Raw genomic sequence first — 24,518 nt, forward strand, 5'->3', positions numbered from 1 at the left:
TCCCTTTGGTTGGGTACACAGGCAAAAGAGAGCGAGTTGTGACTTGTGACCTATGTGTGAAGGCTGATGAGGCACGTATGTGTGAGCACCATGAGCAATTACTTCGTCTTTTCCAGTGAACTCCCAGTTCAGATGGGGTCAGTAGGACAAATGCCCACAGCCTCCTGAGGTTCCTGGGTCCTGGGTCTAAATCAGTATGAGACTGAGAGGCCTGGGGCAGCTGCAGGAAACCTAAAGGCTTGCAGATACTTCCTTTATTTCCCCTCCACACAGCAACGGTTGAAGACCGCTGCCCACATCCAGTCCCACCTCCACCCACACACACCCCTGCTCTGCTCTCCTGTAAACAAGTACCAGCCCGGGAGGAAGCCAAGAAGTCAGAGGATTCCCCCTAGCCTTCCTCATTCCGCCTTAAGACCGACCAAGTAGCATCATCCCGCCGCGCCTTGCACTCGGACCACCTTAAGAGCTGAGCAATGCTCTGGCCTCCCGCCAAGCCCCACCCCCGCAGGCTCTCGCTCCGCCCCTTTCTCCTCCCGCTCTGCCTAGGGAGAGCTGGGGAGCCCTAGTCTGGCCGGAGTTGGCTGGAGCTGTTGCCATGACAAGCATTTTCTTAAGACAGCTCTTGCTGTTGAGCCGGTCTTAGGTTGGGGGTGGGGTAGGGGCACGAACTTCCTGGGGGACCATCCCTCCGAAGACACGGGAGGTCAGACACCCGCCCAGCTCCCTGCACCCATTTTCTTCCAGGAAGGTCTTTTGCGTGGAAGGGCTGAGGAAGAAGACCCAGCCCACTCCTCCCCGCGCTGTAGCTAAAAGGCCAGTGCGCAAAGCCAGCATCACTAGGTGGTTTGCCACACTGGGGAGAGCAGTGGGTGGTCACCCCACCCTGTTCGGTCCATGGAAACGCGGAGGGAGAGTCCCGCTCGGAGACACCTGGATCTTTGCTAGAAAGAGAGGTAGGCTTGCAGAGAATGAATTGACTCGGGATTTACAAACTTTGTTTCTTTCTTTCCTCTCAATGGTTTCTCAAAGTACCCGAATTTCCTCATGCTAGCAAATTCTGGGAGGGGTGGGGTGACGGAATGAGAGAGAGAGAGAGGAGGGCGGGGAGCGGGGAGAAAATGCGAACGATCTTTCTGACACTGAATTTCTTCCCTGTGTTCTGAAGAATCACATAATCAAACAAGTGATTTCTTTGCGTTTTCCTCTGGATCATGGGATGGGTAGAGGAATGGAGGGGCTGCCTTTTTCGCACCCAAATTAAGCTCCTGGAACAAGTATTTATTCCAGCCGACCCCCTTCCGCTCCTGCCCTCCCCCTCGGCTTGGGAACCAGTCGTAGAATGGAAAACTGTTGCAGAAAAAAAATATTTTCCGCGTCTGTTCCCTTTCTCGAAAGCCCCAAAGAGAGATGGGAAAAATAGAACCAAATAAATCTTCAGCGGGAAGCAAGGCCTTAGGGCCAAGGAGAGGGGACACGGGGGGGGGGGGGGCGGCATAGGCTAGAAGTTGGAGGGTGAGAACCAGGAGCGCACAAAATTAAATTTCTTTGGCTTTGCATAGAAACCTCAGCAGTTTCTCTCTGAGGCTTACAAAACATCCTCAGACTTTGACGTCTATAATTAGCTGTGGAAAAAGCTGGGAGTTCCCTCGCTCTGCTGTTGTTTGAGTGTAAGCGTCCAGAACCAACTGTAAGAGTGTCTCCGAGGGCACCGCCCCACGCGTCTCGGCTTCCACAGGGAATGAAAGAGAAAGGACTTGAAAAGTTTTTGGTTTAAAGCCCAAAGCTGTCGGGCTGCCTTGGGCCTCTGGCACCTTGAGAGGGTCCTTAAAACAGATCGATTAAGAGATAGACATTATGGGATTGCCACCCTCCAGCACCCCCACCCCCACCCCACTTTCCTCTCTCCTGTCTTGGACCACCTGGCATCTTTCCCTGAGATGGGTTGAGCCTTATGCTCTGGTCCACCTAAGGAAGAGTGCCCGCTTGCTTCTTTTCCAGCTGGGTGGGGGGAGGGGGATGGGTGGAGGGACCCGACATATCCTGGGAGCATTCCCTGTCCAGAGCCATCTCCTTTCTGGGCATTTCTGCAGGGTTCACAGCCCCCCCAACCCCGGGATCCCCAGTGTCAATGTCAGGTGAGGAATCAGACAGTTGCCTTGATACCAAGAGAGGAGAGAAGTGGAGAGGGAGGGAAAACAAATTCCCGTTCTGCAGGCCACCTCCTCCTCCAGTTGGGGTGTCTGGCAGGGAGTCTTCAGATCCACCTGCTCCATGCTCGACACCCCCACCCACCCATTTGAGCTCCCCCATTCCTGGCTCTTCCTATCTGGAGACCCTTTCCCAAAGTCCCCCTGCCCGCCCCCCCCCCCCCCCCGCGCCGCTCTAGGTTCTTATGTAGAAGGAAGAAGACCAGGTTTTTTTTTTTCCCCAGGCTGGTATCAGCGTGGAATGGTGCCTAGGGGAGAGAAGAATTTCAGAAGAGGGCCCGATGATTTGGGCAGACTAGCTAAGTTACCTTCCGAGGCAATGAGAAAAGCCTCGCTGAGACCCTGGGACAGAGACAGAGGTTCAAAGCAGAGTTTAATGGTAGGCAGGAAAGGAATGTTTGGGGATGGCTCAGACTGTACCCAACATGTATTCTGAGTTGGCGCCCTTATTCTATAGGAAGCAGGGAGGGGGAGTGGGGGGGGGGAGGGAATCCTAGGGGGAAGATGCTGGTAGACAAGGAAGGATGGCTTTTGTGTAAGGTGCCTGCTCTAGTGGCCTTGAGTCCTGGGTCTTGGACAGCCTGGGGTAGGGGACCCGGGAGGGGTTGGACACCGGACTACTTTTCAGCCCAGCTGTGCCCAGGCTCTCCCCCAGCTGTGACGTGAGCCCCACAGGGCTGGGAATACTGCAGCAGAATCTGGGCCCTGTCCCCTCCAGCTGCCTCTGTGACCCGCCCTATCGTCAGCCTCGCAGCAGCCAGGCTCCACCCTTCTGGCTGGCTCTGCCCTAGTCTGAGTACTCAGAGGAGAAAGGGCTTAGAGGGAGGGAGTAGAGGCTTCTTGCCTTCCAGTCCCTGCCAGTGCCTCAGTCCCTTCCCCTTCTATTTTCCATCTCTGTGTCCCTGGATCCAAGGTCAAGTCAGAGGAGCTTAGCTGGCCTCACCCGTCACATCCCCAGCTTCTAGCACGGTGTTGGGATGTATAGAGGGTCAACACTTATGAGAAGAAAGGGGCAGTTTAATTAAACAAACACCTGGAAGGGCATCTGGAGGTCAACACTTATAAGAAGAAAAGGGCAGCATAATAATAATAATAATAATAATAATAATAATAATAATAATAATAATAATAGTAGTAGTAGTAGTAGTAGTAATAATAATAATAAAAAACATCCAGGGGGAGGCACATCTGGAGGCCAGAGGACACCGTGTTCTCTCTTACCATGTGGGTCTATGGGACCCAAACTCAGGTATTCAGAGACGTCACGGCAGGAGACCTTATCCACAGACCCATCTTGCTAGTCTCAAAGGATGGAGTATTAGCACCCCCCCAAGCCTCACTCCCCCCTATAGTCGATTGCATGAGGAGGGGCAGGAATAGGGTTCTCCTTGCTCTGGGAACCCTGCTCACCACAGAAACGGTGGAAGGGAGTGGCTGAGTCAGATTTGCCATACAGCTATGGTCTTGGATGTCAGAAGAGGATCAAAATGAGGGCACTAAGTGAGGGGGCCAAACTAGACTAGTCAGAGTCTTCCCAAGACTAGGTGCTGGGAGAAGCCATGTGGTCTGTGGGGAGCCTCACCTCCATCCCACTCTCACTCCCTATAAGCTCTGGAGAGGGAGAGGGACTGAGGCTGCCCTGCTACCAACTATCAGCAGCTCAGACCGCCACCACCTGAGACCATTAAGCTGATTCCTCTCAGTCCCCATGATCCTTTGCTCTTGATTCAGCGCTCTGGGCCTCACCGCCCACATGAAGATCCATGGAACTTTGGAAGGAGGTGAGGGATACATATTTTTCTGGGGTGCCTAGGATCCTAGGAAGCATATTTGATGCTACTTTACAGGTAGAAGGCTTACTCTGAGCCTACCCTTCCCTGGAAGGATATCTGCCAGGCCATCTGTGTTCCTTCCCCGCGTGTGACTCCCGGACATACCACGCCCCCACCCCGCCCCCTTGCCTGCTGGTAGGAGGGGCTTTGCTGCCTCTCATCCCTGTGGGGGGGGGAGTGAAGAGGACAGGATGGGGCAGGCACCCTCTTGTTGCAATCTAACTGGGCTAACATAATTCCTCCACTTTTTTCTCTCCAGAAAATATAAGATATAGCCATTATTTTAAACTGGCACAGAACCATACATATTTATAGATGCCATTTTTTGATCTACATCTGTACAATATAATGTTCAATTCGAATCTCAAATATTTATCATTCCCTTGTGTTTAAAAGCAAGATTCAGCTGGGTGTGGTGGCGCAGGCCTTTAATGCCAGCACCTGGGAGGCAGAGGCAAGTGGATCACTGTGAGTTGGGAGGCCAGCCTGGTCTACACAGGGAGTCCAGGACAGCCACGTATACACAGAGAAACCCTGTCTGGAAAAACTAAAAAACAAACAAACACACCCCACAACTCAAGTCTGAAGTGAGCAGCGTGCTATCGTTTTCTCCCGTCATATCATCTGATAGAACAGCAGAATTTACTCCTCCCCCCTAACTCCAGCTAGGTGGTGGCCATCTTCCTGTCCTCATCCCTCCTCTCCAGCCTGGCAGCCACCATTCCACTCTCAACTCTGAAAAATCACCTTTTCCAGATTCCGCGCGAGGTCGTCCGCATTTGCCTTGCTGTGCCTGGCTAGTTTCGCTTAACGCGGTGTCCTCCGGTTCCTTTGTGTGTGGCTGCGAATGGCGGGTTTCCGTTCTCTTCATGGCAGATACCAGAGTATATACCTGTGCCACGTTTTCTTTCCCAGAAGTTGGTAAAAGAAAATGCCAATTTGAGCCGTTTTGAATAGTGCTGCAATAAACATAGCTGACAGATGTCTCTTCTTCATATTTGATTTCTTTCCTTTGCATATATACCCAGCTGGGGGATTGCTGGGTCATATGGCAGTTCTGTTTTTAAGTCTGTGTGTGTGGTGCTAGGAATCAAACCTAGAGCCTCGTGCACTCCAAGCAAGTGCTTAACCACTGGCCTGCACTCCATCTCTATTTTTACTGGCTCGAGGAACCTGTGTGATGTTTTCCATAATGACTCCCATCATTCCCCCTTTTCTGTAGGTCATACAAGTGAGTGTGCCCCGGGGCTAGAGTCCAAGAGAGCTGTGTGGAATGTTTCGTACTGTTTCCTCTCTCGGCATCTCTTTGTCTCCTCTTTTCCTATGATGAGCCGCTCTTGTTCCACTGGCTTATTTCCTTTGCACGTGTTCAGACAGAAATGACAAGGACTCTCTTCCACCCCCTCCTTAATCGCTTCAGCCCACAGCAACTTGGGTACAAGAGAGAAATCAGGAAGGCCCTACGATGAGTCAGAGCCAATGGCTTCTGGTCAGAGAAGTGTCTGTTGGTCAGTATGGAGCAGGGACAGAAGAGAACTGGCAAGAGAGAAAAGGGAATGCTAACGGAGGATTTGGGTCCCTCCCTCTCTCCTGGCACTGTTCTCACTCTGCCTTCTCTCAGGCTGAAGTGTCAGCCTCAGCCCTTTTCTCCTGGCTTATCCAGGTCTCATCCACAGACCCCAACAGTTGGTGAAAATGACCTGAAATGGCATTGGTGAGGCCACCATCTTCCTGCCTTCACTTAGGATGGGCACCGGGGCTGAGGCGGGTGCTTACTGCTAGACAGGTCCAGGTCTCTGGCTGGGTTCAAAGTGTTTCAGCCCAGGGTGCTCACAGTGAGCTCTGGCTAGTTTGCAGCATCAGTGTTGGGCGTTCCTAGAGGGGGTGCTTGCAGTATCCTACAGGATACATACACATTTACACAGCAGCCCGAGTCTTTATTCCCAAAAATGCATATCCATGGGTAGAGGAAGATGTGAGTTAAGGTGCATTCGTAATAGAAACGCTTGAAACCTGTCCTGCTACCCATTCTTAAGGACACAGCTAACACTGGGCGCGCTGGTACACACCTGTCATCCCAGCACTTGCACGCTTAAGGCAGAAGTGCTATGAATTAGAGGCCAGCCTGGGGTACATAAGAAAACCTCTTCTCCAAAACCAGAAAGGTGTATGTGTGTGTGTGTGTGTGTGTGTGTGTGTGTGTGTGTGTGTGTGTGTGTGTGCATCTGTGCATGCTTGTGCGTATGTGCATGCACACACAAATAATAAATTGGAAATAATAAAATAGTTTCCTATAGGAGCCAGATGAGGTGACAGGATGGGAATGAGACTTCTTTGGTTATGCTTTTTCAGTTTTGATTAAAATGCTTACATAGTTCAATGATTAAATTGTAGTTAAAAAAAAAACCAAAACCTAAATCTGACTACAACAGAAACACTGATTATAGAGTAACAATTTTATTACAAAGAGATTAAGTAAAAATTTTTAGTTCTGTGTTTGTTTTTGTTTTGTTTTTGTTTGGTTGGGTTTTTGGGGGGGGGCAAGGTTAAGAACTTGTAGCAATCCTGCCTGGTCCTCCCTCCCAAGTGCAGGCATGCGCCACTACATCTGGCCCATTCAGATATTCTTCAGGCTTACCACTCTGATCTCTAGTCTTGGTAGGATATCTACTCTAAGAACTGAGAGAAGCTTTGGGCTATCCTTCATAGATACGCTGCCATTCACGGCATCCTCGTCCTGAATAGAAGCCATTCTGTTTGTCACAAGGCAGAGGAGATGAGTGTCTGTGCTTGGAACTCAGCCGTCTACAAGGCAGGGTCTGAGAAGCACGGGTGCAGAGGGGAGGAAGCCCAGGAGTGTTTGCTTCTTTATCTATTTTAACTGACCTGCCCACCAAAAGCTGCATCCAGTGCCTGGATATTTTACTTGTGCATTTTGTGTGATTGTGTGTGTGTGTGTGTGTGTGTGTGTGTGTGTGTGTGTGTGTGTGTATGTAGGGTGCATGCTTGAGAAGGTGGTCAGAGACCAACTTTGTGGAGTCCAAGGATGGGATTCCACTTGCCCGTCTTGTACAGCAAGCGCCCTCACCTGCTGAGCCATCTTGTTAGCCCCTGGGTTTTTTTTTTTTTTATTTCTAGGTACCATTTCCCCTATTAGAAGCCAACATTGCTTGGCTGTTATCAGGTCTGAGACTGGACAAGGACAGTGAACTATGCTGTACCAGGAAGCTGGAGCACGCTCGTGTCAAAGAACACAGGAGCCTGAGTTACAGGGGCTTCCCCAAGAATATGAGACCTTGAGAAAGGAGAGAGAGAGAAGTAACCTATACAGTAAAAAGGACTCCAGGGGCCCTACCAAACAGCTGAAGGGGACGGGAAAGAAAGGAAGGGGAAACTTAGCAGAAATGCCACCTAACCAGATGCTAAAGTGAAGGAGCTCTGCCTTTCAGCTTAGCATGGCCTGGTGGTGGCTGTCTGGGAAGCTGAGGCAGGAGGATGACAAGATGAAGGCCTGCCTGGTAACTGCGAAAGGGAGGAAGAGAAGAAGGAAGCAGGAAGAGAGAGCCATACTGGACCTGCCTTAAGCATCTGAGACCTCAAAGCCCACCCCCATGGGGACACACTTTGTCCACCAAGGCCACACCTCCATATAGTGCCACTCTTTGGTGACAAGCATTCAAACATAGGAGTCTACAGGGGCCGTTCCTATTCAAACCACCACAGGTGGTGAGTTCGTGGCCAGTCTGGACAATATAGTGAGATTCCAACTCAAAATTGTTTAAATTTTATTTATTTATTTATTTATTTATTTATTTATTTATTTATTTGAGATAAGGTCTCACTTTGTAGCCCTAGCTAGTTTAAAGGTCACTATGTAGACCTCAAACTCACAAGAGATTCCCCTGCCTCTGCTTCCTGAGTGCTGGGATTAAAAGTATGTGCCACCATGCCTGCCCTTAAATTTGATTTTTAATTGAAAAATAATTACATATGGAAACAGTATGACATCTTGATCTATACTATGGAATGAGTAAATTAAGATGACGAACATGTCCAGGACCACACACTTATCTTTTCAATGTTATAGTGTGAGCATTCAAAGTCTATTCTCTTAGAAGTTTAGCTAGACAACAGATCACAAAGATTAACTGAAACTTGTTATCTCTTAGCCAATAGCTCCTAACCTGCCCTTTCCTGCGGAATTTCCCCCAACAATAAGCTGATTCAGGCTAGGCTCATTAATAGATGATAAAAATTATTAAGCAGGGAGGGACGAGTACCGAGATAAAAGGTTGGTCCCAGCATGCATTGCAGAATGACTGGCTTAACAGTCATTGCTTTTTTTCACATTTCTGAAAGCCAGAAGTCTAAGATCAGACACCAGCAAACCCAGAGTCAGATGAGGCCTGTTTCCTGATTAGGCCCTTTTCTCTTCTTATCCTCAGGAGCTGGGGCGGGAGCAGAGATGAGTAAGCTCCCTTGTGTCTCTTAGGAAGACACTAACCCTATTCACCAGGCTCCTGCCCTCCTGATTGTCTCATGCCATCACTTTTGAGGATTTAACTTCTGGTGGGGGGCACAGCAGCATTCAGATCACAGGACAATACATCACTTACAGATTGCTCTTCCCCTGGGGGTGGGGGGGGGGATCTGTCTTTGACAAGACCATACACTTGTAACCTTAATAAGTAATCAGGTATTCTCAGTAGTGAGGACCCCCGTCCCTCCAGACAGGAAAGCTTCCCCAAGCCTTTCAATAGAAATTTCAACCACAGTCTGTGGTCTGGTCAAAACTGGTTAGTCAGATCTAGTGTCAAAGAGATGAAAGAGAGACATCTAAATGGGGAGACATGCTGAATAGCAGCCAAGACTCTTAGGAAGGAAGGAAGGAAGGAAGGTAGGAAGGAAGGAAGGAAGGAAGCCATGAAAACATAAAAGGGGAAGGGTCCTGACAAGATGACTTGGTGTGTGCAAGAGGCATGATCACCCATTAGATTGAACCATAGGAAGTTAGTGGTTTGATTTTTCATTTTTGTTTTTGTCCTCCCTCTTCCTCCTCCTCCTCCTCCTCCTCCTCCTCCTCCTCTTCTTCTTTGTCTTCATCATCATCTTCTCCTTCTCCTCTTCTTCCTCCTCCTCTTCCTCTTCCTCTTCCTCCTCCTCCTTCTTCAACATTTCAGGCTTGGTATATTTAACAGTCTAAGATAGAGACCTGAGTAGCAGAAAGGGCCATAGATTCCTAGGCTCCTTCCCCCACCTCCCCTAAGCACATGCGGCCTACGGCTCACAGCCTTGGTGACTGGGCTAAGCAAGGCCTTCCAGATGCTGCCTTGCTGGGGACAGTATACTTGACTGCACTGTCAATGCCCTCCCCCTACCTCCCCAGCCTGGTCCTGGCTCTGAAGAGAGATCCAGTTTCAAGGGTTGCTCATCTTTCTCTCCCTGGAAACCCCTTGCTAGGCCTGATGTGACTCGGGGCTCTTTTCATATAGGACTGCACTATGCCTACCTCTAAAGCTGACTAAAGGTAGAGAAGCCCAAGTCTTTAGGGAGATGTGTTTAATTGGCTAGGAGTGTCAGCCATCTGATGCGGGTGTTGGGAACTGAACCCGGTCCTTCACAGGAGCAGGGAGCCACTGGGCCTGCCAGAGGAGCACAGAATTAGGAGTCGGAGGCCTAGTAATTGCATGCTGCATCTATGACCTTGGCTGTGGCAACCATCTCTATGAGCCCTTCATCTCCCTCACTGCACCAAGTGTGCATGAAACCAAGCATAGACACTCAGAATCCAGATGCTCCAGCCTGCAGCTCACGCCTGACGTCTACTTGAGATGACCAGAAGAGAGGAAAGCAGGTAGGCTCTGCCTTTTTACTGCCCTCCTTAGAGTCAGAAGTAAGACAGGTTTTAGGTTCCCCCACTTTGACAACTTCAGTTAGCGAGGACTTAGTATTAATACTTCCTAGTGTCATAGCCACTGTTCTGTTGCTGTGAGGAGACACCCCGACCAAGGCAACTCTTATCAAAGAAAGCATTTGATTGGGGGCCGTGAGTACAGTTTCCGAGGCTTAGTCCATTATCGTCATGCCAGGGAGCGTGGTGACATGCACGGGAGCGTGGTGACATGCACGGGAGCGTGGTGACATGCACGGTGCTGGTCAGTAACTGAGAGCCACATCCTGATCCTCAGGCCAAGAGAGACCTCCCAAGCCCACCCCCAGTGACACAATTCCTTAACAAGGCCACGCCCCCTAATCCTTCTAATCCTATCCAAGAGTTCCAAGACCTGGTGATGAAGCATTCAAATCTATGAGCCCATGAGGGCCGTTCTCACTCAAACCACCGCCCCGAGCGATGACTGCCCTATGTCTACCTCTAACGCTGACTCAAGGTAGAGAAGCCCAAGTCTTTAGGGATTTACTGCCTTGTAGGGGCCACAAATCCCAAGAGACCCATTAAATTGAACCATAGGAAGTTACCAATGTGCAAGCACTTTGATCTACAAAAGGTAGTTTCCTATGCTTCGGCCTAAATAATTAGCGTTGATTGTTGGAAATCAAGGATTGTATAGTTAGTGCTGTGGGATGGTGGGGTTGGCAAACATTGGGTAAGCTGCCACTTGCTCGGCCAGCTTGCCTTCTCTCAGTACAGATTTTGGCCCTGGGGGTGGTTCACATTTTGGCCATGTCTTTGTCCAAACTTCCACTGAAATCCTTACGTTAACCTTCTTGGAAATGTCTAAACCAGCTGCCTATGGAGAGAATAAATTGCCATCCGTCATCCCAAGACTGTCCCTATGTCCCTACTACCTGCCTTGACACTACTTGAGGATGGAAGAAACTTCAAGGAAACAGAAACAAACTGCTCTTCTCCCTTGCAGAGAGAAGAGCACAAACTCACAGAGGCCCCAGATTAGCCTAGAACTCACAGCTATCCTCCTGCCTCAGCATCTCACGTGCTAGGATTATAGATGTGTGTCACTGTGCCTAAGTAGCTTTTTTTTGTACTAGAAAATGAAGCTGGAGCCTCAGCAAGCATGCTACCACTGAGCTGTACATCCTCTGCCCACCTTTTAGTATGAGGCAGGGTCTCAGTAAGTTGACCAAATTGTCCTTGAGTTTAGTCTGTAGCCCAGAGATTGAACCTAGTGCCTCAGCAAGCATGCTATTTACCCTGCCCGTCTTTTCCTCTGAGATGGGGGGGGGGGGGTCTCAGTACCTTAACCAAGTTGTCCTGTAGCCCAGGCTGGCTTTGAACTTTCAACCCTCCTGACTAAGCCTAAAAAGTAGCTGGGATCACAGGCCTGTGTCGCCAGACCTCTCTCAACTGAAAATAATTCTTGGGGGAGGCTGTTGCCAGACAGGCTCTGAGGGAGTAGAAAGGACGGGTAGGGTAGGAGCAGGGTGCAGGGAGGCAGGGCATAGCTAGAGGAAGGTCTGTGAGGCTGCATCCCAACTACAGACACTGAGAGCTGGAGAGGTGGGTGTTTCAGCAGGTGAGGGAGGCTGTCTACGCCCACCTGCTGGCACATCTCCAGCCTTGTCTGAGCCAGCAGCTGTCACAGGCAGGATGACATCTGGCCTCAACAGCACTGCTGTCTACCTGCTCCCCTGGTGCTGGGGACCATTAGGATGGTTTTGATGTTTCCACCCTTGCTGTCTGTACTACAGCCTTCTTTGTGGGGGAGCACTCGGAGGACATCTGTCGGGGATGTGAGGACAGACACAGCTGGCATCCACAGTTCCAGAAGCTGTCTGACCTTGTACAGGGAGGTGGGTCAACTGGCTTGGGGCTAGGAAGCAGCTTGGTTTGTTGAGCCAGAGCCTGTGACACGGATGGAGTTAAGGAAACAGTCTCCTTTGTCAAAGGAGAAAAAGGAACCCAGAGGCTTACCCAAGGGCGCCTGACTCATTTGAGGCAAAGCTAGGGTCAAAACCCAGTTCTTTCCCTTCCAAGTCTGCTCAGCCCCCACATCATCATCATCATCAGTGTGTGACACTGTTCAACACTGGACCTCCTGGTCCCAGAATCGCTCCTCATATAACAGAGAGAATTATTCCCGTACGTTGGAGGAGGATGTGCTGCACCACCAGGTCATGTGCTAGGAGCTCTTTGAACGAAGGATGCTAGCAACCATGAAGCTGCTGTGCTATTGATAGTCAGGGTCATTAGCACTAAGGAAAATGCAGAGCAGTGCTCTTGGGAGTACCACCCTCATCCGCACAGCTGCTAATGGAGCCAGGCTCTCTCCTTCGCAGCTCCGAATATAGTGGGGGCCTTGAGCTGGAAGAGTCAGGACCATTTTGAGGGGAAGCAGAAGTCATGGCAGAGCATGAGTGGGCCCTTCCTTATCTGCCTACGTGTCCCAGGGCCTGCCTTTTCCTTGGCACGGACTCCCTGAAACAAGAGCAGAGAGGAAGCTATGCATCTTTACTTCTCCCAGGGCAGCTGATAAAGCCAGATTAGCCTGTGACCTCTGATTTGGGGATCTAAGAGCCAACAAGCAGGGTCACTATAACATGACAGCGTATGCTGGTTTTGTGGGTGGAACTAATCTGTCGCTCATTTGCTTCTGCACTTATTCATTCATTGAACAAACAGGAAGTGAGTGCAAACCATATACCAGCCACTACGTGGGGAGTGGGAAAAGGGTATTCAGGTGACAGAGAGGACCCCGAGTGCTGACGTGAAGCTCAGAGAAGCTTTTTCTGAGCCAGGAACCTGCAGAAAGCCCTGACTGTGACAGTGTTCCAGGGAATTCACCTTTGTTTCTATAGAAGGGACTTCTAGAAGGTAAGGAACCTCTGAGCTGGGAGGGATGTGAAGACACCATTGCTGGCAGCCCATGCCTTTAGGGCAAAGCGCTTGCTTCTGCCCCCTGATCGAAGAAGCAGCACTGGAGCAAGGGATTGTGCTAAAACTGGGTGTCTGTCCAGTCTGATGGATGCAGTCCTCTGGTGGCATCTCAGCCTCCCCTGATTTCACATGCCAGTGTACAACCAGAGCCTCCTGCTTAGATGGAGGCAAAGATGCCACATCCCCGGGATACCCAGACAGGATCCAAGTGGTACCTAGGAATAAAACAATAAACGTACAGGAAACCCTCTGTTTCTTCTCTCGCCCTTCCTACGCACTTCAGCCCCTCCGCCCTGCCTTGCAGAGGTGGCAGCCTCAGCCTCAGATGGCACACACTGGACACAAGTTTACTGAGCCTCTAGAAAACATATGCGCTGCCTTCCCTTGTGTGGCGTTGCGATGGCCAAGTTAGGTATAGCGAAGAACATTGTGCAAATGGGAAAGTGCTGGGTGTCTGTGAGGCTTGCTGTACTCACTCCTCCCTCTCCATTTCACCCCCTTCTCTCCACTGCCCAGCTCTCTGTCTTGCAGGCTCCTCTCGTCCCCCACCCTCCTACCCCCCGCCCCCAGCGTCTTTCTTGTGCTGCTGTCATTGTGTCCTCTCCCCTTGCCTAGACATAGGCTAATGCAACATGTGTTGCATCTTAAATAACAGCACAATAATCCAAACTTATTAATTGTGTGTTCAGTATCTAACCTGGAACATCTCACGCAACACTTCCCACCTTACAAAGAGATCAACGGCAGAGTCTCCGCTTTACAGTTTAATGAAGATATTTCTAAAAACGAACTGGCTGAGAAGCGACCTTAGTCTGACGTACTCAGGGGCTTCCTCTTTCTATGTCTGAGTGACTGAGTAGTTGACAAGAGCATGGAGGAACGTGACAGCATCTATTGAATGTCAACTAAGCACCAGCTGCTTTCAAATTATGTCACAACAGCCACCTTCTGAGACAGGTATAGGATTTGACTTCCAGCATCTGGTTGTGGGAACAGAAGCCCACTCAAAAGAGCAGGGGGGAAGAGGATAGATGGGGCTTTTTATTGAAAGGTTATGGGGAAATGTTGCAGGACTTGGGTGTGGCAGGGTAGCCCTGGCGGAGCTGGGCCTTCTCCCTGGACCTTGGAGTATTCCTTTCGCAGAGGCTCCCTCCTCCCCCTCCCGTGTTCACCTGCACAAAGCTTAAGCAGCAGGCTCAACCCAGATCTCTATATAAATTAGCTCAGGCTCTCGGTCCAAATGCCAAAAGATGCTGGTTCCAGCTGAGCTCTGATGTCCTCCCATCATCTGTGGCCTTCTGGAAGGTGTGGAGCCCTGTCGGGCATGGCTACCCAGTCCTGTCTTATCCAGAGGCCATCTGGCTGGTTAACGTTGGGACTGATCGTCAGCCCAGGCCTGTCTGACATACACCCTGTGCCCTTCCTACCCAGGGCTGCCTGTTGAATGATGTCATTGGAGTCTTGATTCTTTTGGAGTGTTTCTGTTTTCTTTCCCTAGGCTCTCGGATACTGGGGATTGAGCCCAGGGTCTTGCCCACAGTAGGCAGGTGCTACAGGCCACTGAGGCACATCCTCAGCCCTGACTCCCCCGGAGTGTATGTTCCATTAGAACAAAGATCTTAGCCATTTTTGTTCAGTGATGTCTTCCAACATGTGGCAAGAACTCAGTAAAAGACTGCAACAGGGCTGCGGTGTAGCTCTGACAGGAGAGATGCATAGGCTTTGTCTACCTACCACACAACAATAAAAAAAAAATATATATATATATATATATATAGGTGGTGGGAAATCCTGTATAGCTTTCATTTGGGAACCTTTTGACCTCTGAATTCCTCAAGATCAGAAGAAATGGGTTTATTTTCTAAACCTTGGAGATGGCTCCTGAAATTGGGGGAGCAGTCCTGTGGAATGCCTAAGTTTTATGGGGAAACATTAGGAACCATGTTTTACTATGGGGAGTAAGTGTGCCTTAGACCACTGTTTCCTGTTTGATGCCTCTGATCTAGGATGCCAGCTGTATGTGGAAAACGAGAGAAGGGAGATTTCCCCTAACACTGAAAAATCCATTTACCGGAACTAGGAATAGGTTAGAGAGGTCCTATGTGGAGGGGGAAAGAATGCTAATTTCCACTGGGTTTTCAGCCCAGAATTGGCCAAATCCTTTATTCCCCTTTAATGATTTTCTCTACGACAGTTTCCTGTGTCCCAGATCACCCAGGCTGTATTGATCCCAGCAAATGATTTCTGCATGAGAGCACAGGTTTAAGGAGTCAGGTGGAACTGGGTTCACGTTTGTCTGGCCGGTTCTGTGACTGTGTGCAAATCAATGAGTGGCCCATAGTAGGTGCACAACAGATGTTAGCTTTCCATCTTCTATTGCAGCGGTCCTCAACCTTCCTAACGCTGCGACCCTTTGATGCAGTCCCTCGTGCTGTGGTGGCCACCAACCATAAAATTATTTTCATTGCTGTGTTATAACTAATTTTGCTACTATTATAAATCATAATGTAAATATCTGATATGCAGAAATATCTGATACACGGCCCCTGAGTAAGGTCGAGGACCGCTGTTGCATCCCTGTATCCCTCCCTTCTCCAACTACCCAGGCATCTGTCATCGTCCACTCTCTCCCACTAACTAAGCCGTTCCCCGACCTGCAGCTCTCCAGCAAAGCTCTTCTCGGAGTAGTCCAGGAGCTCTGCTATTTCCATGTCATAGCTTCGCTTCTTGAGGCCAGAACTAGGATTTTTCTTGATGCTTGAGCAGCGGGGATCCTGGCAAGATAAGGCAGAGCTGAAGGTGAGGCAGTTCAGCCATTTCGTTGTTTGTTCTTGCCCTGAATTCCTCTTGCTGGAAAAAAAAAAGAGAGAGAGACGATGCTGGGAAAACTCTTGTCTGCAGAGGGAGTCAGGCTGGGTGACCCAAGGGAACCATCACTATTTGGTCACCCAGGTCAACTGCCAGCTGCAACTGGAATGGAGCAGACCACTGGATAAGCAGGCGGGAGAGTCCAGGCTGGACTCTCCTTTGCTTTCTCTACTGTACACTCACAGAGATTTCAGCTGGGATGCGTCGGCTGCTGGGTCAAGGCAATGAATGCATGAGCCACTTTTGCTTTCCTTGCCCTGGAAGGGGCTTGGCATGGAGTTCATCTTGCTCTTACTTCCTGTGGATTGGTCCAGGGATCTGGGCTCTGGGTGGAGGAGAGTCTACAGTCCTCTCTCAGTCCATGAGGGTAGCATCTGGCGCTGGGACATGCTTTCAGAGGGAGTGAGTCGCAGATGCGGGTGGGAATCTTGGCTGAGAGTTCAGGTGCTACTGCAGTGTAGTTGCCGGGGTACAGCATTCCCAGCAAGCCCACTAGCTAGCCTGTGCACTACTTAAAAGGAGGAGTGATGGTTTAGTCATCTCTGTGTAGCCAGTATTAACTGCAGCACAGACATTGCCTCAGTGTGTGCCACTGTGTGATCAGTGGAGGATGGATGGATGGATGGATGGATGGATGGATGAACAAATAAAGCTGTTCTTTAAAATCAAGTCAAGACCATAGTAAATTTACCCATTTCCTTTCCAGAGTCAGCATCCGTGCTCAGTAGCTCATCGCCCATGCCAATTAATTACTCTAGATAGGGTAGTCTAGAGTAATGCTGCTTAAACTTTTTCTAATTATGACCCCTTTTGACCAAGAAATCTTCACAGGAGACCAAGTATATATAAGTATATACAATAAGTATACAAATCAAACATTTACCGGTAATAAATGATAAATAAAGTTATTTTAAAAACAACTCTTTGGTTGATATACATATAATTTTACCATATATGAAAAGCAAAAGCAATTTTGCATGCTAATCAGACATGCCTGCTTTTTTAAAATTTTTTTTTATTTTTTGCCTGTTTATTTTTAGACAAAGAATTAAATACTGGCTGCTGATTTGACACCAGAGAACATAAAACATCTTCAATGGTTTTCAGAATTGACTAATATTTTGATTTTATAATTGTCAATTCTGAGACTGCTGCTCTTATAAATACCAAGTACAGCCGGGCGTGGTGGCGCACTTGGGAGGCAGAGGCAGGCGGATCGCTGTTAGTTCGAGGCCAGCCTGGTCTACAAAGTGAGTCTAGGACAGCCAAGGCTACAAAGAGAAGCCTTGTCTTGAAAAACCAAAAATAAATAAATAAATAATGCAAAGTACAAAATGGCAGAAGCATATTTACAGGCATTTCAGAAATTGTTGTAGATTCTTCTTGAGCACAAGAAAAATTCGACTTAACTATTTTTTTAACACTTAATAATGTGTGTGTTTTGAACCTGTTCTGAAGACATGGCAGAGGGTGGGGTGTTGGTTGGGAGAGGCTCTTGCCACAACATGAGCATGGCAACTTGAGGCAGTCTCTCTCTTTTCCCTCCATGTGTGATCAAACTCAGGCTATCAATCAGGCTTGGCAGCAAGTGCCCTTACATGCTGAGCTATCTCATTGGCCCACACAGTGTTGCTTTGTTTTGTTTTGTTTTGTTTTGTTTTGTTTTGTTTTCTTCATAAGTGGAACTCACGTCAGCAAGTCAAACAGAAATTTTAAAAATCAAAATCCTGTGAGATTGAGGCCAGCCCGTTCTAGTATCAGAACAGCCAGAGCTTCATCGTAGAGAGACCCTGTCTCAAAGCAAAGTAAAAGAAAACATTCAGTTTGATTTTGTTTTGTTTTTCAGACAGAGAGTCTCTCTGTACTGAGATGGTCTACCTGGCTGTCCTGGCACTCACTCTGTAGACTACGGCAGCCTAGAAATCAGATCTACCTGCCTCTGCCTCTGCTTCTGCCTCTCCTGGGATTGAAGGTGTGAAGGTGTGAGGGCCACCATGCCCTAGCTAAAATGAAACACTAACTCGATACATACTGAAATGTTAAAAAAAAAAAAATCTTTATCCTCTGTAATTAAATCATTATGCTTGTATAAGAGGGAGACACTTAGTATGCATACTAAAAACATGGTCATACGGTAGCTAGGGATCTGAGCCCAGCCAGGTGCTTCAGACTTCAGACGATGATCCCTGGCCGTTTCACAGTGGGACAGCACACAGGGGGCAGAGTGCCTGTGCTCTGTCGTAAGAACCAAGGCTGCAGTGAAGTCCCACCATAGGGCACAGGCAAGCGCCTGGCCAGAACCCCCTTAAAAGTTCACCTGACTTTGGAGTCATTCTGAGCCATTACATGCTCAGAAATCACCTCCTGTTGCCAGATTTTTTTCAAGATCCCAGTGCATGGCCCCGTGTGGATCAACAGATCAACTAGGAAGCTTGGCTCTAGGTGGGGGTGCTGATTTGAGATCAGACACTGGGAGAGCAGGCTTCGAGTGGTCTGAGTTGCTTCTGGCCTCTGGAACTCACCAAAACATCCCAGTTCTCTGTGTGTCCTTGGCTAAAATAAAGTTTGGGCTGAATATACTTCAGGGACATTTCATCTCTCAAATTTTCTGCTTCCTCCTACCCGAGCAACCCTGCAGGTTAATTATAGTTGGTTACCAAAATTTTAAAGTAAGAAGATTTCACAGAGAAACAAATTCCTTGCTTTCCCACCACCACCAAAACCAGAAGCCCAGATGATACCCAGCCTACCTTTTTCCCCATGGCAACGGTCAGCAGGAGCTAAGTATCTCTAGTCCTGTTCTGATGGCCATGAAGCTTCTCCCAGCTGTGTCTGCTCTCCTGTTGCTGAAGGCTCTGCCGGCTTCTCTCTGTTTTGTTTTCTGCTTGGGCTCAGCCAGCCACTTGGACGTGCAGACTTAAAACGGGGGTGTGGGGGGGGGGGTAGGGGGGTGAGGGGGATAACTCCTTGAAGAGTGGACACAAGGGGACATGGAATAGGGTGACTGCCTGGGAACCTGCTCTTGCTCCCTCAGCAGCTTCCGATGACAGTGCCTGGGGGTGTCTTCATGTGGACTTAGTAACTGGGATGTGAAAGCGAAAACACAAACCATGGCTGATCAATGCCCCAAGAGATGTTACTTTGGGTGTCCTTCCCCCAGTATTATGAAAACTCTTAGGGGAGTTTATTTGCTTGCTTGTTTGCTTGTTTTGAAGCAGAGTCTTATTCTCTTGTCCACCCTGACCTGGGACTCACAGTGTAAGCCGCACTTGGCTTGAACTCCTGCCTCCAATCCCACGCACTGGGATTTTAGGTGTGGCCCCACCGTGGCTGGCAGAGGCCTTGTTAGAGCACACTTCACTTTTCAGTGTCTCACCTTCTTCAGACCCACGCTAGGAGTCTGAGAGTTCCCAAACCACGTGTCCCCTGCTCCCCTTAGGTGGTCACCCTCCGAGGTCCATGGTGTGTGTGTGTGTGTGTGTGTGTGTGTGTGTGTGTGTGTGTGTGTGTGTGTGTATGCGCGCGCGCTCCTCAGGAGAAGTGAAGTCCTGGTGATAATCCAGCTCAGCCCCGCCCCTCCTTCCCACCTGTTTCTGTCAACAGCTGCTTTTCAGAAGCCTTCGGGCTGGCCCCTTCCATACCCTAAACCTCCAAAGTCCCTTGTCTAATTTGGGGCTAACTTCAGACTCAGTTTGAGCTGCAGCTACTTCTCACTACGCCCCTTTGCCCCTTCATCATCCTGCTGGGGCCCCAGGCATCGCAGTATCTCTCTAACCCCACCGGGATAACCCAGCAGGCCGCCCTCTCTTACGCTGCCTGAGGCCTCTTCTCTGGTACCTGGTGCTTTGTATGTGCTCCTGCTCTGGTTTTCTCCTGTGGCCTTGATTTGGCTTGGGGGTTTTGCTTGTTTTGTTTGAGACCTGGTCTCTGTATAACCCAAGATGGGATGGACCGGGACTCTCCATCCTCCTGCCTCAGCCTCCAGTGTTCTGAGGTTCCAGGTGCTGTGGAGAGTTGCTGTTATTTTTAATTAATTAATTAATTGGTTTTTTTTTTTAAAGACAGGGGTTTCTCTGTGTAGCCTTGGCTGTCCTGGACTCACTTTGTAGACCAGCCTGGCCTAGAACTCACAGCGATCCACCTGCCTCTGCCTATTTTTAAGCTTATTGCTCGAAAGTTTGAGCAGTTATTCTGTGGTTTGATCTAGCTGGTTTTGTGGGTTCGGTTTGGGCTTTTGCTGTTGGTTTTTTGTTTGTTTTTTGTTTTCTTTTCTTCAAAAAAAATCATCTTGAGCTGGAGAGCAGCTCAGTGGCAGAGTGAATATTCAGCCCCATTTTCCATCTCCTGCACCGTAAGAGAAAATGCCATCTCTGTTTTCTTTCATGAGCCTTGTGTTTGTCTCAGTCGTTGCTCCGTTGACACCCTTTCCCTCTCCTATTTTTCTCCTTTCATATGACCATTTACACATCTAAACCACGGTTTGTGATTGTTCTTGCTCTGGTCACTGGCAGAGACACCTTTTGAAGAGGAAAAGGGCTTTTGTTGGCTTCTTTTAATGTAAATGGTGTTATCTTTAGTAAAGCCTCACATCCCAGGGGAGCATCAAGCCAAAATCTTATTTCTAAGGATGTTTACTTCCTCTCTAAGAATAATAGCAATATATATGTACCTAACCTTTGTTGGGAGGCTACTCTCACCCACCAAGACAGATGCTAAGTGCCATGGCCACTTCTCCTCTGTAAGGACGGTGTCATGCTCATCCTCCCTTTCAAAGAGACACCAAGGCAATCAGATAAAGTCGTACTTTATCCAAGTTCCTCTGAATACCAAGTGACGGCTGTGGAATTCAAATCAATGTCTCAAGGACTCCATAGTTCAGTTCTGTTGTGCTTCTACTCAAAATTATTCTAGATGGTTTGGAAAATTAGATAGAGGGAAACAAACCTAAAAAGACTTATAATAAATTCAAATATATAGCTATTAATACTTTTATTACATATATAATACATATATATTATATTTATATTTGTATATTTCTTTACTCTTTTAAATGTATGTGCAGAGAGCAGCAGAGGCAGGCAGGCAGGCAGGCAGGCAGGCAGACAGACAGACAGACAGGAGACACTCTTACTCTATTGCCCAGGCCATCTTTTGACTCCTGGGCTCACATAGTTCTCCTTGAGTAGAATTAGCAGCCTCCTGCATACCTGAGACTGCACTGTGCACCCAGGTTAGCATATATATTTAAAAAACAATTTTGGAACATGTTCCGTACTGAGCTATTGGCTTAAGTTTTTCCCTACTTGGTAAATATAGTGAGTATTGGTCCTACATCATAAGGAACCAGTTACATGTTCCAACAGGAGCAAATAGAAGGGGAAGATCAATATAATTCTACAGAAGGAAATAAGGAGGCTGAGCCCCCCAGCCTGTTCCTTGAGAGCTGTGATCTGGAGCCAGCCCGGCAGGGTGTGGAGTCTGAGCTGTGATGACAGGTCAGAGAGGCAAGAAGGCTTGGGAGTCTTAGACAGCCCTTGGGGAAATTTCCTCCTCTGCACGTCTGGATCCCACATGAAGGTGTGAGATGAGCAGACCAACTTGTGTTTGAAGTGGGAGTTAGAAATGCAAAGTGGCTCAGCTCCAGGCCAGGCATGCTGGCAGAAGAGCATCCTAAATAAAGCCCCCTATAAACTCACTAATGCCCATGACTGACCCCTCCTGCGGGGCTGAGCCCTCACCATGGCTCCTGGCTGGTGAGAACTGTGAGGTTTTCCTGTCCTTGTTCTGCTACAGCGTTCATGGGTAAAGACAAAACTATGTATATTCTCTCTGCAGCTATATTTTTAAAGAAAAGAAACGTTAAAATATCATCCAAGAATAGAGCAGGGACAGAGCAAAAAGAGTTAGGGCGAGCAAGGGGACTGTCTACACCAAAAGGGTGATGAGCAAATGTGTGACCAGAAACAAACTCAGAGTGTATATGGTGGGGACAGAGAGGCCACCTGACACCTTAGAGCAGTTCAGATGGTGCTGAATCCGTCTGGACGCCAGCCTGTTGGAGGTTGTACCAACTGGTTTCCATAAATTCAAGAATGATGAAGAAGCCAGGCGCGGTGGCGCATGCCTTTAATCCCAGCACTCAGGGAGGCAGAGGTGGGCAGATTGATGTGAGTTCAAGGCCAACCTGGTCTACAAAGTGGGTCTGGGACAGCCAGGCCTACACAGAGAAACCCTGTCTCGGGAAAAGAAAACAAGAAGAGTGATGCAGAGTCCCCGTGGCCTCCATGGCAGATGCAGGCCACCCAAAGAATGCTAGCACGTGTTCAGCTCAGGGCCACAAGCTGGACGTCTTGGGTTCATTCACAAGCTGTGTGACTCTGGGTAAAATCTGGACCGTAATCTGTCCCTGCCAGTAGAGAGGTTTCACTCTTTCGCCTTCCTCCTTCCTGGGCATCTTTGGAAGATGGAGAAGAAAACGGAAGGAAGTGTTTGGGGTTTCCATAACTACAGAAGAGTTGTTCTTACTACACGAATTCACCCAGTACCTCCTGCAGCAGCGCCCAGAGAGGATGAGCCGTGCCGCTTAGCTCTAAATTCTGCCTTCTGTCTTTTTCTAAAGTCTCAGACGATATAATTCTGACTACCTTACAGGGCTGTCGCAGAAACACGTAAGACACGAACGAAGCGCCTTGCACACCACCATTAGGATGCTCGCGGGCATGCAGGGTGTTCCTTTGAAGGTTGGGGTGAGGAAGCCCGGCCAGTGAGTGTCCTGGGCTCCCTTATTCCAATCCCAGAGGCTTGGATGGTATTTCTCCAGCCGCTACAGATTAAATTGAGCAGAGTGGGCCGCCTTTATGCTGTAGATAAGACAGAGAGTCTCAACCAGTGAAATGGCCTACTCAGAGTGGGGGAAACCAGGGAACCCTGGGGGGACAGCAGAGAACCTGGGGACTGAATTCCCTCGTGGCTGGGCCACTAGCTAGAGTAAGGCACTTAACCTCTGAGCCCCATTTGTCATCTGCTTCTAACCACAAAGAATTATTATGATAATCTGGAGTATGCAATCTAAATTGATGTCCTCTGGGAAGTTAAAAATATCATGATTTGCAGGCAGATTAAAAAAAAAATCAGACTGTAAAACTTGAGGTCACAGAAACTGGTGACCGCCGATAATAGAAAAGGCAGGTCAGTCTCCACTCTGCGATTACAGGCTCACCACTTAACTCAAGGGGTGCTGTCCAGTTTGCCTGGCCATCTCTGCTGCTGAGAGGGAGACTCTGGGGCCTCTTCCACCCAGTGCTGTCTTCCAAGCTCACAGTCCAGAACCAACTCTATGCATTTCACATCAGGCATCCCTTGATTTACCAGCGTTGATTAAGAATACGTGTCTTTCAACGAGTGGAGCTGTGTTCCCAGGGGTCTTGGGGCCTGCACTGGGGCCCTCCAGAGAAAAACCTTGTTAAAGCCATGGCCATCACCTGTTTTCTGTTTAAGGTTTGGTAAGGTAAGGTGAAGGGCGGGGTGGGGCCTCCCTGAGTTTGGTGGGAAAGGCTAGAGAGGGGGTGGGCGTGGAGAGGGTGGGGCCTGGGCCTCTAGGTTGGCTGCGCTATTGTGAGTCACAGGTCTCCTTCTTGAGCAATCGCTGCTGCCAGGGTGGAGCTAGTCGCGTTATTTTGGGTTTCTGGGCTGAGCCAGGCCTCAAGGGCTTAGGCCTGTATTTCCCCCAGCTGCTCACCATCTTCTGCAGTGTTGGGAGCCAGCTGCGCTGGGCGCCTGCAGGCGGAGGGCAGGGAGCGGCAGGTCCAGACACTGAGTTCCCGCCCAGGGCAAGGGCAGCAGCGAGGTCCTCATAGGACAAGTCCCCTTGCACCAGTCACTGCGCCCCGTCCTCTGGAGCCCACAGCTACCTCTGCTGCCTGGGTGGGGTTCATTAGAACCCAGCAGCCTGGCCTGGAAGGGCTATGGGTTCTGCCCTGTGCTGTTTTATTGTGGCTCCCTGGGGAGATACACACTCATGCCTGAGGGGACAACTGAGCCTCTTTCCATTGTGAAATGTAATGACTCTCCAGTCCCCACCCAAGCGGGGAGACCAGGCCTCCGCAATTTGCTGGCCCCTTTGCTTTAATGCCTCTAACTCAGTAATGGAGAACTTCTTCTCTGCTCGCTTTGACTGTGCCTTCTCCCAACCACATCACCCGCTAGTGAGAGTTTCATTCACTGATAAAAGGCTCCTGTGTTCAAAGCAACGTGTTGACATTAGGAGTTAGGTGTCTGAGGGCCTTGCCACCACTGGAGGCTTTGACCATGCATCTGGAAAATCCCCCCCTCTTCCCTCCCCCTCTTTTATTTAGAACACACCCTCACCCTCTTACCCCCTTCCTCCAAGCCCACTTCCCCCAACCCCCTTCCCCCCACCTCACATGCATACTCTCAAGAGGCTTAAGGTTAGGTACCTTACCTAATGATCACAAACGAACCCTTGACTTTACAGTCTTCCTGAGTACTCCTGTGTCTTCTGGTCTACGCTGCATTTGCCTGATTGCCAAGGAGCTTGAGCCGTAGACATAATTCAGACCAGACTCCCAGAAAAGGCAGATTATCAGAGTTAGCAAGGTTACTGAAAGAATGACGAAGAGACAGACAACCCAGCTGGCCAGGCAGATAAGAACCAAATAGAATAAAGGGTGTTCATATTTATTATTGTTGTTAGAACAGGAGACAAGGTTTCTCTGTGTAGCCCTGGCTGTCTTG

At 49.1% G+C, this 24,518-nt stretch overlaps 1 protein-coding gene across 4 annotated transcripts in view; it reads left to right on the plus strand.

Annotated features, from left to right (window-relative positions):
• Nucleotides 1-545: 545 nt before the first annotated feature.
• Nucleotides 546-24,518, plus strand: part of ATP2B4 (ATPase plasma membrane Ca2+ transporting 4) — a 99,463-nt gene continuing 75,490 nt past the window's right edge. The window contains exon 1 of one of the 4 annotated variants that reach the window (XM_084785359.1): nt 546-956. The gene's annotated coding sequence lies outside the window, so the exon portion shown is untranslated. The remainder of the gene's footprint in view (nt 957-24,518) is intronic. The other 3 variants (XM_084785358.1, XM_084785357.1, XM_084785356.1) reach the window with 3 other exon arrangements.

Source organism: Acomys minous (assembly GCF_964271855.1).
Source record: "Acomys minous genome assembly, chromosome: 1".
NCBI lineage: Eukaryota > Metazoa > Chordata > Mammalia > Rodentia > Muridae > Acomys > Acomys minous.